Source organism: Carassius gibelio, chromosome B9 (genome assembly GCF_023724105.1).
Source record: "Carassius gibelio isolate Cgi1373 ecotype wild population from Czech Republic chromosome B9, carGib1.2-hapl.c, whole genome shotgun sequence".
Lineage (NCBI taxonomy): Eukaryota > Metazoa > Chordata > Actinopteri > Cypriniformes > Cyprinidae > Carassius > Carassius gibelio.
In genome coordinates, this window is record NC_068404.1 from 19,533,292 (window position 1) to 19,550,126 (window position 16,835).

Sequence of the window (16,835 nt, forward strand, 5' to 3'; positions counted from 1 at the left end):
AAAAAAAAAAACATTAAAGAGAGGAACATTTTAATTCTCATATTATGCAAATAAAATACAAATTAAAATAAATCAGACACAAATTAATAAAACTTCATCCAAATGTAAATATTCCTATTCCTAAGCTTGACAGATCTGATTATCTCTTTTCTTTTACAGTAAAATATGTATTTTTTTTTTCGCTACAGTGAGTGAAAATGAGCTGGTGTAATATTTACATACTTTAAGCTCAGCATGGCCACATTTTCAAACTTGACATTTATTCTCTAAATTACTGCTGCCGAGTTAATAAGAGTTTTTCACCCTCCTCCTCAGGTACACAAGTCACATTTTATTAGAGACGACCCAGTTCACTCTGACCCACAGATTTCCAGACATAAAAATAGACAGACTTTATGAAATATGTGTTGTCAGAACCTCTCTCTGTACAGTTCCCAGGTCAGTGCTCCGCAGAGAACACTTTCAAGCTGGCTGCTGTCTTCCTGTCATCCAAGTTCTCTGGCTGAACTGTTAATGAACTGCAGGTGCAGTGAACGTGTGGAGGACAGAGTTTAAGAGAGGAGTGTTTGGAGAGAGAAGCAGTGCTATAACTGAATGCTGAAAAAAGTCTTTACTGTCACTTTAGGTCAATTTAATGCATCCTTGCTGAATAAAACTATTCATTTCTTAAAAAAATATCTTGACCCCAAACTTTTGAACAGTAGTGTAAATATATATATTAAATTAATCTACGCTGCCAGCACAGGACAGAAGGCAGTATTTTTCAGAGCCATTCAAATCATACACACAGCGTTAGCCAAGTACACAGATCAAGCCTCTCTCATTCACTCAAACTTACACATTTAAAAAATGTAAAAAGCTCACAAACACACAGACTGCTGGGGAGTTTTGTCCTACAAGTCACGAGTAATTGAGTTATTAAGCGGAGCACTTTCTGAGATTTACTAAAGCAATAAGCCACAAAGTTAAAAGGTCTTGTCTGGCAGATCACGATGAATGGGTGCACCATCAGTCTTGTCACTCATTGCTTTTAAGAAACACCAGCAAGACCATCAATAACAGTAACGATAAAGGATTTATAACTATACATCTCAACCAAGTGATAGAGAATTCATCTCAATCAAAAACCAGCTCATTATAAAAACCCAAATTACATGAGATGTAGAAATCATCATTATGATGTAGCTAATCAGATCACAATGTGTTGTATGACCTTAACATTATAAAACAACATGGTTTTGAGGCGTTAACATGACCTTACATGATGTCATATTATTAAAAATAATTGTTTTATGACTGTGCATGTAAATGCACCCAATGTTTAAACAAAAAAAAATCTAATCTCGTGTCCTTTCCTTTGCGACTTACACCAGTCTGCTGACCTTCAAGAAACAAGCAGACACTTCTTAATTAATAAAATATCTGCATTTCAAGCACAAGTCTATTCTGATTAAGCTATAAAGTTGCAATGCCAGCAAACTGGAGAAGAATGCAAATTGAAGAGATAGTTGAGAGCTTATTATTATCACTGTATCTTGCTAATACGGGTGCGAGAGGGGCTGTGTTTACCCCAACACAAACTGCCGGAGCAGATGGCGTGAAGCGCAAAGCTGCTTACTGGCAGAGAGCCGAGGTGCAGCCACGCGAGGCTCAGAGCTGGACTCGGCCATGCTAAACTGCTGGAACTGTGGATAAATGACACTCAGAAGCGCCATAACATCTGAATGGGCTTTATCTACTCAATCGGTCATGGTCCTCATGTTGTTTTTGGCAATCACATACATGATGTTATGTATTAACACCAACCACAAATGCAAAAAATATCCAGACGCACTGAGCTGTTTATTCAAGGCATCAGATGGTATGCATTTATATGAATTGTCCTGAAGTCCTGAAGGAGTTGCGGTGGAGTCTGATGTCCACTGACAGGTTAAACCAACTGACTCTTCCTTTTGTGGGGGGGAAATAATGCTGACTGAGGAATATCTTGCTGGTCCAGTCTCTAAATTTCCTTTCCAACAAAGATATTAACAATCAAATGTTTCAAAGCTCATCAAACTGTTTCTAGAAGCTCTTCTTGACAGCCATAATAACTTATAAAAGTAGGAAAAATAGTCAAAATAGCTGTCCAGTATAAAATCACATCTGTTTAAATGGATAAGTCACCACTGACAGCATGGGGTTTTAATAAAAGTGTGTTGTCTATGGCAGTATAAATGCATTTTTAAAAAAACAGGAGAAACAACTCCTGTGGTATAAACAAGGTAGAACAACTTCATACATCCAAAATTCACTGGGTTCAGTCAGTCTATCCATGAACAGGGGAACAAAAATGTGTACATACGATCTGTAGTTTTCACAAAAGACCTGGGCTATGTAAATCTGAACTTCTGCTGACAAATAAATGGAGACATCCTGATCATGTCTATTCATCACCTTTACTTATATAGCGACTTATATGACAGCGTTTGTTTTCAAGCAGCTTTACAGTATTAAACAGAGAAGTAATAGAATCAGCAATGACAACAAATCTTTCTTCTGCTTAAAGCAGCTCAAATAAACACAATCTTGGTGCAGGTAACAAGTAATACACATTCCTTATTCACTTTATACTACAGATGTCACAACAACACAAAGCTGGTTGAAAATCATTACCACTTAAATAATTACCAAAATCTATTTTAAGGAGCTCCAAGAAAAAAACATTTCTTTTCTTTACATCTTAGTATTTTTTGAATCCATATTATGTATGTCAATGGGATCTTTGGACATTTTCACTATTCAAAGACACACTAAACTATATTCAGTGGAAAGGAAAAATGCATTTGACAAAAACCAGTGCAGAGAGGAACCTGTGATGTGCCCTGCTGTGCTGATTTAACATAGCATTATGGGAGCCTTTGCCAATCGAAATGGTGCAGTAAGTGTGCATCGGCCATTCGCTCACAGCAGCTGCTAGATGACAAGCACAAGCAGCGACATGCTGTAGCACCCAGCAGGGATGCCATGTTTGGTGCCAGAAAGAAGCAGGCAGATTAGATAAGACCAGTGCAGACATGAGAACAGTGGGCACAGGTCACAGACACAGGATAAACAAGTCTGGGTAAACCACTTTACAGCATGTTGAGCAGGTGAATATTTCATTGAAGTGTCGTTCTGTGCAAGAGTGCTGAACGATCATAAATAATGATGGACAGAGGAGATGTCCTCTGCAGCAGAGCATGACAGGGGGAGATGTGCTGGCAGGCAGAAATATGAGCTGAGGAAGGAAAGTAGAGTCAAAACAGGAAAAGAAGCACAGAGAGAGATGTGACGCAGGAAGATGAGAGAAAAGAGAAGTACAGAAGAGGATATAGTGGAGGATGAGAGTATCGGTCAGACAGCGGGGAGGCTGGCAGGGGAAGAACGCTGGTGTTTTGTGACATCTGGGATCTGTTACAGTGAGCAAGAGATGATGGCGTAGGTGTAGGGTTTCTCCTGTGGAAAATAACTCCTCAGACGGCATGTGTGCGTGGGTACCTGCAGCTCAGGGTTGCATGTCGGTCAAACATGGCCACACTGCACAGAGAATGTTCAGCATTGTACTTAAGAAAAAATAATATAATAATAATAACATATATAAGGTAAAGAAAAACGTACTGACAATATTTGCAATTGTGCAATCACTGCAATGACAATCGTGCAACATCATCTTCATTAAAAATCGACTTTTTCCCCTTCAGTTTGAATGGCCATGCCACTGCTGCCCAAGGCTACTCCTTGTCATTTCAAAAGCATAGAGTAAAAACAGCATGTGTTATACATTAGGCAAAGGGTCTGTCTTTGCACAGGTGTGTGTACATGAATTAGTGCATGTACTGTGTCGATATGAGTTACTAAGGTCAATGCATAAAACAAATGGACAAATGGAACGACCTCACTGCTGTAACAAACAATGTGGCAGTTTAATGAAGAATGTCAAATGCTTGCTTAGGTCTTGATTAATGTTCACAAAACCCACTCAAAACAAAAACCATAAACACCAAGCAAAGCCAACTCGTCTAGTGTTTCAAAGAAAGAAGTAAATATGGGAACTAGAGGTAGTAAAACAGAGAACAAGTGATAAGAGGAACTTGCATTCCAGAAAATAGTTTTTCTGTCAGGCATGGGAGTGTGTTCATCTAAACTGCTTAAAGGGGTCATATGATGCCACGCCCCCCTAAAATGGCTCATTCAAACACGCCCCCCCGCCCCCATGTCTATGTCACTGTGTGTAAATATTTGCGTTTTGTCGCCCCAAATGTTTAGTAACCGCAGTTAGTGTTAGGGATATGCTGTGTGACCAAATACAAAAAATAATGATCTTTTAAAAAATCATCATATGACCCATTTACTAAAATAATAGTGGCATTAAGTGGATTTTAGGTAAATGTTGTAACAGTAGTTTTAATAATTCTAACAAACTGAGCATTACCAGAAAATGTTAGAATTACAACAATTAGTTGATAAATTGCATCAAATGTGCTTGAGTTTTTCAAAAACGTTCTCGTATGTGGCTTCAGAATAGTGAATTTTAATATAAATAAAATGATTTACAATTATTTCATAACTGGATATGAAACAGATTTGTATTCAAAAGTGTCCAATGTCTTGTGCTTTTATTAATGAAACTTTGTTGTGCAAAAAGGCACATAATTAACACAAGAACTCACTCACATAGACCCGCACTTTATGACAGAATTAGCTGATATTTAACCGTGAGTGATAAAGGGCTTGACTGATTGTGTTCACAGACGGAGCAGTAGAGATTTCATTAGAGTGTGATGTAAATCTAGATGATGAAGACGCTGACATCATTCCAACACTTGAGTTTCAACTGCTGTAGACTGAAAATCATCTTCTAAATCGCTTACCATCTAGGAAAGGCGAAGGAGGAGAAAAAAATGGGGATTGAATAAAAACCCACTCAAACTGCTAATTCAAAAAGGAAATGTTACAAAAAGAAAAGGAAATCTGCATCTCAGAAGCTAATTTTACAAAGATCACAGCCACTGGAGCCACAATGGAGACCGGAAGATCAGTGGTAGCTGGATGCAGACGGTGTAAAGGAGGTCTTCAGAAAGAAGCGATACTGCTCCGGCTCTCCACAACACATTCAGGAAGCCTTGGAGGAGTGCAGCTGCACGATAGAGTAACCAGTGCACTGCACGCATCTGCTCTGTGAACAATAGCATTGGCCCAGGGTTTGTCAAAGTCAAAAAAAATTTAATTGACATGCAGAAAAACGTAACCAAGGTCCAAGGTCTTATATGCAATTATAATAAATAAATGTTAACAATCTGTTCACAATGCATGGTGTACTCAGATGGTTCACTCTCATACTGAACTGCTATAGTGTGTAAAAAAGAAAAGAAAAAGAAAGGGGATTGATATTCCAAGCCCTTAATGCTCAGCCGTAACACATCAGAATACAATGTCGTCAGTCTGGATACAAGCAGCTGAGGTCATCCACATGTGTGAGAAAGGCTTTTAGAGACAGGCATGCTGAGTTATAACAGGTGAGTTATGTGCATCATACAACCCTGCCAGTCCAGCTCCTCAGTCCAGAATCCCCATCCAGCCCAGGAATGTGATTTAAAGAACGTCCCTCCATGCACTTACAAAGGGAATTCATCACAAAAGGAGGTCAGTACTGTAAATGTCATGTGTTTTACAGCATGCTTGTCCATGGCCCAGTGAGTGGATATAATAGCTTTCAGTGAAGTGGAGAAATAAGAGGGCTGTGAGGGGAAACTCACATAAACTCACATACCACCCACATTCTTCCTGCAAAAAACACACAATGGAGAACTGAGGCGCTGTGGAGACTGCTTTTGCTGACTGCTTGATTTATGATGCTGGTACAAAGAGTCAGAGACTGAGCAGCTCTGTTCCAAGTTACGGCTTGCCGCGCGAAAGATGGTGCTGATGCTGATACCGGTGTTTGAGCCACATTAAGCGTGGTTTTCTATGGGGAAGAAAACGTTTATAATGCAATTCAGCTCATATGCATCATCTGCTAGTATGTATCCAGAATATATTTGTTATAATTTCTATAGAATATTATACTTTATTCTTATTTTCTTTTTATTCTTTTAATTCTATATTCTTCATTAAGCCATGTTTTCTATATGGAAGGGAAATGCTTCTGTTCTGCTGAGAATGTAAATGTTTTTTTCACTCATTCTGATATTTTTCCACCACCATGTCCCATTAGATGCTCCGTATGAACCGAACCAGACCAACCAGCCGCAAAGTAAAAAACAACAGTACAAACCTGAGGCAAAAAGTTTTTGCAAATCAGACAAAAAGACAAAGGTACAAGACTTGTGTAAATGTCTTGAGCTTATCACACTTAATCTTGGATTGCCTTTCCATGAAATTATAAAATGTAACTTTGAAACAGCCATCAGAAACAAATCTACAGTACAGTTTGAAGCCTGAAAAGCAAGAGCATGAAGGTAAAGCAGAATGAGTGTTTCTAGACCACTACCGCTGACAGCAGACATCTTTAATGCTTGGCAGCTGATGCTGGGAATGCAGCAAGTCACATGCCTTAATTTCAAGTATGCACACACACACAAATTTAGACACTCTTCGAATAGTGGACAAAAGATTAGCTCATGTCCGTGGCAGTCAGAAGAACAATACAGGAAAGCTCCCTCCAAGGAAGAAAAAAAATCTAAAATCAAGAGTTACTTCAGAGAAGAGAGCAAACATTTGGGAAATGAAGCCTAAGTGAATTTCATTAGCATATTTTCAGCAGAATAAAGCAGCTCATTTCACTTCTCCTCCCCTCAGTCTCTTATCGCCAGACTGTTGAGCGCAGGCACTCACAGCACACACACACACACACACACAGATATCACATGCATCATGGGACAGGTGCTCCATTCAAACATGTGCATCAGCTCTTTACTCTCCTAATGGCATGAAAACAAACAGAAGAGCATTGAAAAACTGCACCACTCCAACAGTTGTTAGTCAAAAGAAGGCCACCTACGGTACCACAGTTTGAGATAGATTACATGGTGTCAGATCAAAAGTCACTGGTACAAAGGATTGGTCTTATTTCTTGTCTTTCTGGACAAATGGAATAGATATTTACATGTTTACTGAATATGCACCAGTGTAAGACCACCACAGATTTGACAGTTCTCTCAACCTCCAAAAAAAAACAAAAACAAAAATAACCTTAAAATAAACTGAATCTTAACCCCCGGATATATTTAGCATAATGTTTGTTCAAATGTTGATTGCAGCTGTCACCCTTATCGAGATATTTGTTCTTAGACTAATGAGTATTGTTCTGAATGCAATAAATAAACAATTAAATAAATTACAGTTCAAAAGTTCAGAAGTCTCTTATGCCATGGCTGCATTTAATCAAAAACACAGTAAAACGGTTACATTTTAAAATACTTTTGCAATTTAAAATAATGGCTTCTATTTCGGAGGACGACAAATCTTGCAGTTCACCTAAATCTCTCTGCGAGTTTTAAGTGGGCAAAATGTGTTTGCAGGGGCTTTGTCAAGCATCCTGATTGGCTAAGCCATAAGCTTATGCAAAGACTTTAATAACCCACAGTCTGATTTAAAAATCAAACAATATACTGTTATGCAGTCTCAAAGAGATATTTTCTCAAGATAGGAGTTGCACGTTTTTTTTTTTTAAGTTTAAAAAGTAAATATTAAAGATTTCTATAGAAATCTACAGAATCTGTTCTCAACATTTAGCCTGACTGTGAACGATTCTTCCTCCAAGGTAAAGTGGCATTTTCCTCGTCTATTTGTTCTGCTCTGTTCTGACGTCTCCCTTCATTGGTGGTTTAAGAAAAAACAATACGTTGGCAGCATCACAGGAAGAGGCAATTGTTCAAAGACGTGCTCGCCCCCGCTAACTTACACTGCTGAGATTCGAGCAATAATAAACCGCCAAACCACATAGGTACAGAGCAATAACCAAACACCTGTTTAGTTCACAGTGTGGGGGAAGGCCTGCCCTGTCTGACAGTGCAACCTACAGATGGAGGGCAAGAACTGATCGCAGGTCAGACGAAGCTTTGTAAACTAAACTGTACTGCCTCAAGAGCATCTTGGTTTTCAGCAGAAAATCAAAAAACCTGTGAGGTGAGCAAAGTCAAACTGATGTGAAATCAGAGTGACCAGTTTCTGAACTAGAGAAAGCCAAAGCAGAGGAGGAAGTCATGGTGTTTGAGCTCTAGAGCACAGGGAGACAGGGAGACGAGAGCAGGGCACAGCAGACAGACAGGCAGATGAATGCTCCGGGTGCTCCCCAGGGGTCTGTGGCAGAGCAGACAGCAACCTTAGCTTCCATTAGAGCTGCGTCACTCTAATCACCTTTCCTCCCAGACTGTGCTAATGATTTCCTGTCTGCACTGGCCAATACACACACATACAGTACAACTACACACACTGTAGAAGAATTTACCACAGCAAATAAATGAAGAGGATACATACAGTATGCTAGGATGGTGAACATTTTCAAACTTAATTTCCACAGACAACAAGAAGCGGAAGGGCACTAGAAGAAATGCTCAGTTTGTATTGAATGTTCCCAGCCATGAAAAAATAAAGCTAGTTTCAAAATTACTGGCATATCTGCATACAATTTAGATAAAAATATAACCACCGTGTTGCAAATGAATATGATCAAACACACAGTTGATTTTTTTTTCTTTGCATCTCTAAAGAAAAATTGTTTTAAAACATGTAGGGCTGGGATAAACGATTATTTTTTAAACGATTAATCTAGCGATTAATTTTTTTCAGACCAATTCGGTTTCGATTATCTCCCCATTAATTGACTACTAACAATTTATACATGTTGATTTACATATCTGAATTAAAAAAACATGAATTCCTTAACATTGCAATATATGTTAATTGCTCTTAAAATTACAAAATAAAAGACTGACTAAGAATGCATTACTTTGTATAGAGATAGCATTCATTAAAACCTTGACGCCTTGAAAACACATAGCTTACTGAAACAAGCTTACTGACCACATAGGGCCTAGCTTACTGAAAAAAAGTTCTTCTTTCAGATGAAATAACAACAACTTGATGTCTAGCATTCAATAAAAAAAGTTCACCAAAAATACTTGTTTAGAGCAATTGAAAGAATACAGTAACCAATGTAAACTTGAGGGCTTTAAGCTAATACAGAGAGTGCTTTTCCAAAAAAATAAATAAATAAGAATTAACAGTGGGAGCCAGCAGCCTGTCATGGAGAAAAAAAAAATCTCTGAATGCTCCACGTGAAACTTTGGCGTTCCGCCCTTTTTCTGTCATGTCTAATGATTTTAGTTAATATGCACGAGAGAGGGAGAGAGAGAGAGAGAGAGCAAGACCGCACTCATGTTGTTTGATAGACCTTTTTCTATCATGGTTAATGATTTTGATTAAGTACAAGGGAGAGAGAGAGCAAGAAGCGCTCGTGTTGTTTGAAGACTGTGAATGCGCATGCAGCCGGGGCTCTCTCTCGTACGCGCCAATCACTCACCGATCAAATAAGGCTTTGACAGCCGCCCAAAAAAAAAAAGATCAATGCAGAAAAACCCCTGGATTGGTTATATAACGTTGGACAGAATGTTGATCCAGCCATCGCGTATATTCAGCGCACATAAGGTAAACGTTTTGCAAACGTTTTTAAGAGAAATAAAAACAGGTTGACGAATCGATGCGCATATTTTGCTTCGACGTATTTGTCCCAGCCCTAAAAACATGCTATAAATATATAAAGCATAATGTGTGTAACACACACTTCTCATCAAGTCATACATCAAGTCATACTGTTACATCTCAACAAGGGCATTGTAAAAAAGGATAGATGTCTTCACAGTGGTTTTATATCTCCAGAAAGTTTATGTTTTTCCAGTCATGGGTGTGTCAGCCAGGCACAATCTGAATGGATGAAAAGTTGCACTATTTTATTAATAAATTATCTGGAACTGTAATTTGTGTGTGCATTCATTCTTTTCATTTATTGATTTTTTTTGTCCTACACATGAACCCAATTTGGGTTTTGGATGTGAACACTTGAGTATATATATATTTTTTCTTTGTATTCAAAAACAATTATCCATCAGTCCTGATCCACATATAAGCTCAAAACCAACATGTGCATACGGCTCTATATGTGATGATGTTGTCTCTCTCTTTTTCCTCTGCTTCCTGGTCCTCCAGCTCTTTATAGAGCAGGTAACCTGTGCCAGCTGGCCACACCGCCCTGTTGGCCACAGCTGCCACAGCTAATCAGAAAGCACTGCTGCCAGGGCAAAGCTTGATGGAGCAGGCGTGGAGAGATCTGTTGTCCTTGTGGCTAGGAGACCCGGGCTGCCCAATGCAATGCCTGCTGTGCCTCTCTCCGCAGTGGCCATAGCACATAAGATCATTACAGCCTCCAGCTGGCATCAACAACCTCAGTGGCAGGGTGTAGATTAAACACTGACGCCCAACTGGTATGGACTGGTTCAACAATACAAATCAGTAAAGCAAATGGAGAAAAGCTGTGAATTAGGTTTAAAGGTGTTCTGAAGTGAGCTCTCCCAAGAAGACAAAAAATATATATCTATATAAATCTTTTGAGTGAATATAATCTACATGAGAAAGAATGAAACTAACGTCTTCTATTTGCCCTTTTACATAGAGGAAGTGTCATGGCAGGCGCTGTGGGTGATGAGCAGTAAGTCTGTCCAGGTTTCTGTGCCAGCGTGACAGATTTAAAGGGAACAGGAATCGGGAGAAAGAGATAAAGGAGAGAGCCCACTCCACTGACAATCAGAGACAGGTAATCTGTCTCAACCCTTTCAATGTAATCAGACTCAAACGTTCAATTCTCGATCTCCTGCGGCACTTAGCAAGAGAAACCGAGTATTGGATTAAAAAAGACATCATGATACTGAGGAACTAGCAGAATTCTCACTCAATTCAGGGTTTAAAAAAAGTCTAAAAGCTTCTGAAGAACATTATATACCACCATAATCAAAATAATATACTTTACACTAGAGGTGTCGCAATATACCAGTACAATGACCATGAATGAAATGACTGACTCTATGATAATATCGTAAATCATACATCACCAGTAATTATGCAGTGTGTAGCTCCTATTGCCACACAAAAGATGAGCGAATTTTTTTTTTATTCTGTAAGAAGGATGGAGTGTCAGACACTTCAGTCTGTAGGAAGTCCTGATCAATAGTGAGGTTTTTTTAACATTACATTTACATTTAATCATTTAGCAGAAGATTTTATGCAAAGCAACTTACAAGTGAGGACAATGGAAGCAATTAAATAAAATAAAAAAGAGCAATGATATTCAAGGGATATGACAAGTCTCAGTTAGCTTAACGCTATACACATAGCAAGGTTTTAAAAAATTATTATTATATAATAAAAAGAAAACAGAATATAGCAAGCTAGTGTTAGAATCCTTATTTTCTTTTGTTAATTGTATAATAAATAAATAGAAAACAAACATTAAACTTTTACTTTTTTTTATTGTGACCTTATTCATGTCAAAAAGCAAAAAAAAAACTGGTTGTGTTTTGTAGGATTATAATTGTGTTACAGTAAAATGAATAAGATCACAAACTAGCCTCTACCAACCTGATGTTAAATTCGTTAGACTTTACAGCTTCATTAAACCAGGACTATTAGAGGTCACGGCTGGGTGAGAACCAAAGGCTGGAAGTGCTTCAGCTCACCGGGAGGCTGATTGACCACTCCATGACATCTAATCACACTTCAATATCTCATGCCTTGTTACTAAGAGAGAAAATTACAACTTATTACTCTTAATACTGCACTGTGGCCACGCCAGTTCTTTATTCCTATACAATACTTCATCAGTTATCCAACTGCCTCTTTTACATCAGGGCATGAGGTCAGGCAAGTTTGTGTTTCTGTATTTTTGCAGTGTAAATGTAGAAGAACAGAAGCATAAAAAATACAATCACACAGAATCTAAAAAGTTAAAATAAAGAATAAGTATATGCCGTCCAAATATAACAAATAGCATATATGCATGTGTGTGTGTGACCTGCATGGCCATGACACAATCACGCAGTCTGTATTACCCCATAAAGCCTCCCCCAAAGAATATTTATGAGACATAGGGCTCCATTTCAAGCCTTGCCATCCGTCTGCTCACTGCCCTGCTGACACCCTAATCACATTTCCAGGCCTCTACCACCTTACCACTCTTTACTGCAAACCTGTTTCCTTTCTTCTTTGGAAGAAGGCCAGAGGAACAGCGTTCCATCCTGTGCGGAGGCCTGCGCTTCAAACACACTCAGTGTGTGTTTTTGGTTCGCTTATAGGCACAAGCTAGAGGTTTGACTCAGCACTTTTACTGCACATGTTCACCGTTTTTACTGCTATCCTGTATTAATCTGTAACCTTACAAATCCCATTACATCTGTCTTCCTGTTGTACGCAAGTTTGTGTGTGTGTGTGTGTGTGTGTGTGTGTGTGAATGACACTGGCTGCTTCCCAAAATCTAGTAAACTGTCGACCTTTTTGATGCAATCACAGGTTTATAAAAAAAAAAAAAGCTGTCTAGATCAGAAGCTCACTAGGTTTTGAAATGTAGCTGACACTGTCCGATCTTCTAGAGAGCTAAAATTAGGAAGGCACCGATCAAATCAGTGATGCAGTAAGTGTGACGGCTACAAGAGAGTCATGATGCCCTCCGGTCATTCTCTGCTCCCAGAAGACTTATGAACAATATTCCTCGATGTGTATTCATGATAGACCTAGATTATACTCCACTGGATTTATAACAAGACACTTTCTCTACAAGGAATGTATTTGTCTCATTCTATGGTCCTGTCTGGTTAGAGGGTAACACATACCTGTTGAAGCAAAACACAGTATATTTTAAACTACATATAGTAGAAATTTCTATTACAGTTACACTAACAGTAAAGATTTTAAAATGTATTTATTATTAATACAGTAATGGCGAGAAATATTAATACATCTTAAAACCAAAATGTTTTGTAGTTTAATAACTTTTAAATGTAACAGATGCCAAAGCTGAATTTTCAGCCTCATTTCTCCAGTCTTCAGTGGCCCGTTATCATTAAGAAATAATTCTAATATGCTGATTTGGTGCTCAAGAAACATTTTTATTATTATCAAGGTTGAAAACAGCCATGCTGTCAGTATTTCTGAGGAAACGGTGATACTTTTTCAGGAATCCATTTACAGCATTACTGTACATTTTTATCAATTGAATTTGTTGCTGAATAAATGTATTTTTATTCTATTTTTATTCAGAAGAAAAACTGAATGTAAGTGTAATCAAAAAAAAATTATTATAATGCTTCATTATTTATTTGGATTAAAAATTCAAGTTAGAATTTGAATAATAAATATTTTTAGATATTATATATATCCTTTTATTTAGTTGTCAAATATTAAGTATATAAAATACTTGTGTATGTGTGCAACACACATCAGGGGGGCAAAAAAAGAAAACAATCCAAACACGTCTGATATGATTCACACATGACTGATGGCAGAGCGTGTGTCTCTGTCTGAAGGTCTAAAGAGGCACACAGTGCCATATCAAACACTCTTTAGGCAGAGTGAAATACAAGCAAATGTTGACAGAGCGACATGGCTTAGGTCGAAAAGCCATGCATGAACTCCCTGCTGACAAAATTGATCGACTATCTGTGACCTATTGATTTAATTGTGCCCTAACTTTGCCAAGCAGGGTGTCCCGAGGCACTTCATCACTGTACACAAAGAGCTTGACAGCATGCTAACATCCTCCGAACATTATGAACTGAAATGCAAATGTAGAAAAGGCCAAATGTGACAAAGTCTCATTCACTAACATCTATTCAACCTCAGTGGTGTTCCAGTGTGTATCATTAAGGCCCCACTGTAATGACCTCTACCACAGTGTCACTTTAATGTGTGTCTCAACCAGTACTTGAATTCACAAAGAAATGCTAGTAGAAAATGTTTTTTAATGCTTTCAAAATGCATTTGAAATGATTAATTTGCTAGTTTACTTCCATAGCATTTTCCCACCAGCAACTGTTGAATTTCCTTCCAAATATCTTCAACCAAAGAAGGTTTGGAAGATCTTGAGAGTGACTAAATGACAACAAAATGTTCATTTTTGGGTGAAGAAACTTGCGTCTCTGAACCCTTGTCCTCACAAAGGGCCCCCTAACATTGGCACTGTGCATTATTGAGCCACACGGGGTCCTGGGAGGGTTAGTGTACACACAAATCCTCCACAAGGGTCTTCTGAATTCCAGTCAGCCACTGAGACATGAAAAGCAGGCTGGCGCATATTCTATAATTATTCAATTAAGCAAAAAGAATTAATCCCTATGTGTTTGAAACTCACTGTTTTGCAAATGGCTGTCGCCACGCATCGGATCAAGCAGTGCTGGCGGCAGAAGAGCCTTGTTATTTCCTGTGGTTCTGCTCTGTGCATGGCTGGGCATCAATGACCTGAGCAAACAGCATTAGTGTAGCAGAGAATACTGCACTCAGACACAGGAAACATCCCTTCAAGACACACATATTCCACTCCACTCATTAATCCTCTAAAAAGCATGGGAAAAATATAGACTTAAGATGGTTCTTGTGTTTTTGCATTGCCAAAGTTTTAATTACATGTTTCTGCAAAGCAAATGGCATGCAATGTCATTATGAATGAATCAAAATGTTCTTTAGAAAAGTGGCACTTGAGCACACAAAACAAACAGCCATAATGCTAAGGTCTTATGGGCGGTTGTCAGGGCATTTTCTGAGCGGTTGCTTAATAGAAACAATCCCAAACTAAATCTTAATTATATTGTGATCTTTAGTTTTTTATGATAAAATGCATTTATAACAATGTTTGTGTTCATACAATGGAAGCCAAAGGGGTCTAAAAAACAGCAGACAGACAGTTGTTGGCCAAAAGCAAGCGGTCATTGGGAGTATTTGTTCAGGTTTTGTGGTGTTCCATGTTGCCGGCACTATAGTTGGACCGCATCACCTACTTTTTGAAACATGTTGAATCGCCATTGGGCAGTCGGTGAGATGGATCACTCTGATTGGCTGTTCAACTTAGTGACCCAGCACAAGAAGAAAAACGAAAGTGATGAAAGCAAGCAAATGTCATTGTCAAGAGTGCACACAGAAGCTAATTGTACATCTCCATCTTACCTGAGCATCCCAATATGTGTATATTTTCTTAATGACATGGTATGACTTCTGAAATGAAGAACATGATCACTATGATTCATATTCAAGCAAATGAACATTGCATTGTTTGTATATCCACAGTCCTATTTCTGGATCTCTTTTTGAAGGACGAATAGAGACTTCTGTCATTTCTTTTGGTAACTATTTCCTCACAGGTGAAAAACAAATGTTTGCTAGTTGGCCGTTCGCTGTAGTCTTCACAGTGTAAACAAGGCCACATTTTTAGCACAGACAGAGCAAAGAAAGGAGAAAACAGTTTGCTTTCAGTGCTGTAAGTTCTTTGGTTTGTCACAGGCTTAAAATTGGACCCCGTTGATTTTTATTGTATGTGCTACAGAAACACAAAGAGACATTCTTCTAGAGTTCCACTGATGAAAATGAATTTTCAATCCCTTTAAGCAACAGCAAAAACAATTGTTTTAAAAAGAAAATGTAAGTGTATTTTATCTGTTATGTATTCATCTGAAACATGAAATCCCAAAGCTTGAAAACCCTGCGTAAGCCGGCCTAATTAACCAGAGCAGGGTGGGGAGGTCAAAGTCTGTTTACAGCACCGGCCCAGAGGCTTGTCTGTGAGAACTGTCGCACACACACACACGCACACACACACGACTTCTCATTAGAATTACAAAGTAATCTCTGCCAGGCGGGTTAGGAGAGCCTTCAGATCAATTGTCAATGAAATATTTATTTGGCTTCTTCAAGTCACCAAAGGCGGGTTAACAGCTAAGTGAAAATTTGGCAAAAAAAAAATTGGTGCATTGCATGATGTATCATTTGACATGATGGCATAAAATACAAGTTGGATAAGGTGTGAGAGTTAATAAACACAGATGATACATTTTCATGGCCAGACCGTGATGTCGTCATTTGAATTTGTGCTGACTCACTGGTTAACCTCCTTAGCATCCATGCTAACTGTCCAGCAGCATTAAATTAATTAACGTTCCCTAGAAAAAACAAACTTCATTTTTGCTATCCCTTTAAAGTGCTATTGCATAAAGAATCTGGCAGTGGAGTGAGTTTGTGTTGAATGTGTCGTATCTCAGAAGTGAGAGACCAATCCAAATCGTGACTTTCCTCATGAGTAGACCCAGATGGAATCTTTTTTGCATTTTCTGAGCTGATTTAGAGAGAAAAATCTGCATAATTCTGTGGAATGGATTTAGAAATATTGCAAAATGTGCCAAACGGTGTTCAGAGTCTTAATGGTAGCTGAAAGCATAATTCAATTAGTCAAAATATTTCATACACAAACATACACGGAACTGGGGATCTGTACATTTGAATGAATAACAGTAGTTTAGTTGAGCACAGTGCTGTTAGCACAGATGCTCTGAGAGGAACTCATGAGGAACAGGAGGTGAGACAACTGCAGGCACCTCTCTTTCTTTTGTGCTCTCCTTTTCTTACACAAGCATCCAGAGCACCTCTCTCCGATAAAGCCTTAAAGGTCTGCTCAAAAAGACATAACACTCAACCGAAAGACAAGAGGCTATTCCATTTAATGGAAGTCAATGAAGGAGATGCTTCAGATAACTGTGCTTCAGTTGACCAGTCCAGAAACAGCT

General features: G+C 38.5%; 1 protein-coding gene across 14 annotated transcripts in view; it reads right to left on the minus strand.

The window, feature by feature from the left end:
- caska (calcium/calmodulin-dependent serine protein kinase a) overlaps window positions 1-16,835 on the minus strand; it is a 158,087-nt gene that overhangs the window by 81,308 nt on the left and 59,944 nt on the right. The window lies entirely within an intron of this gene.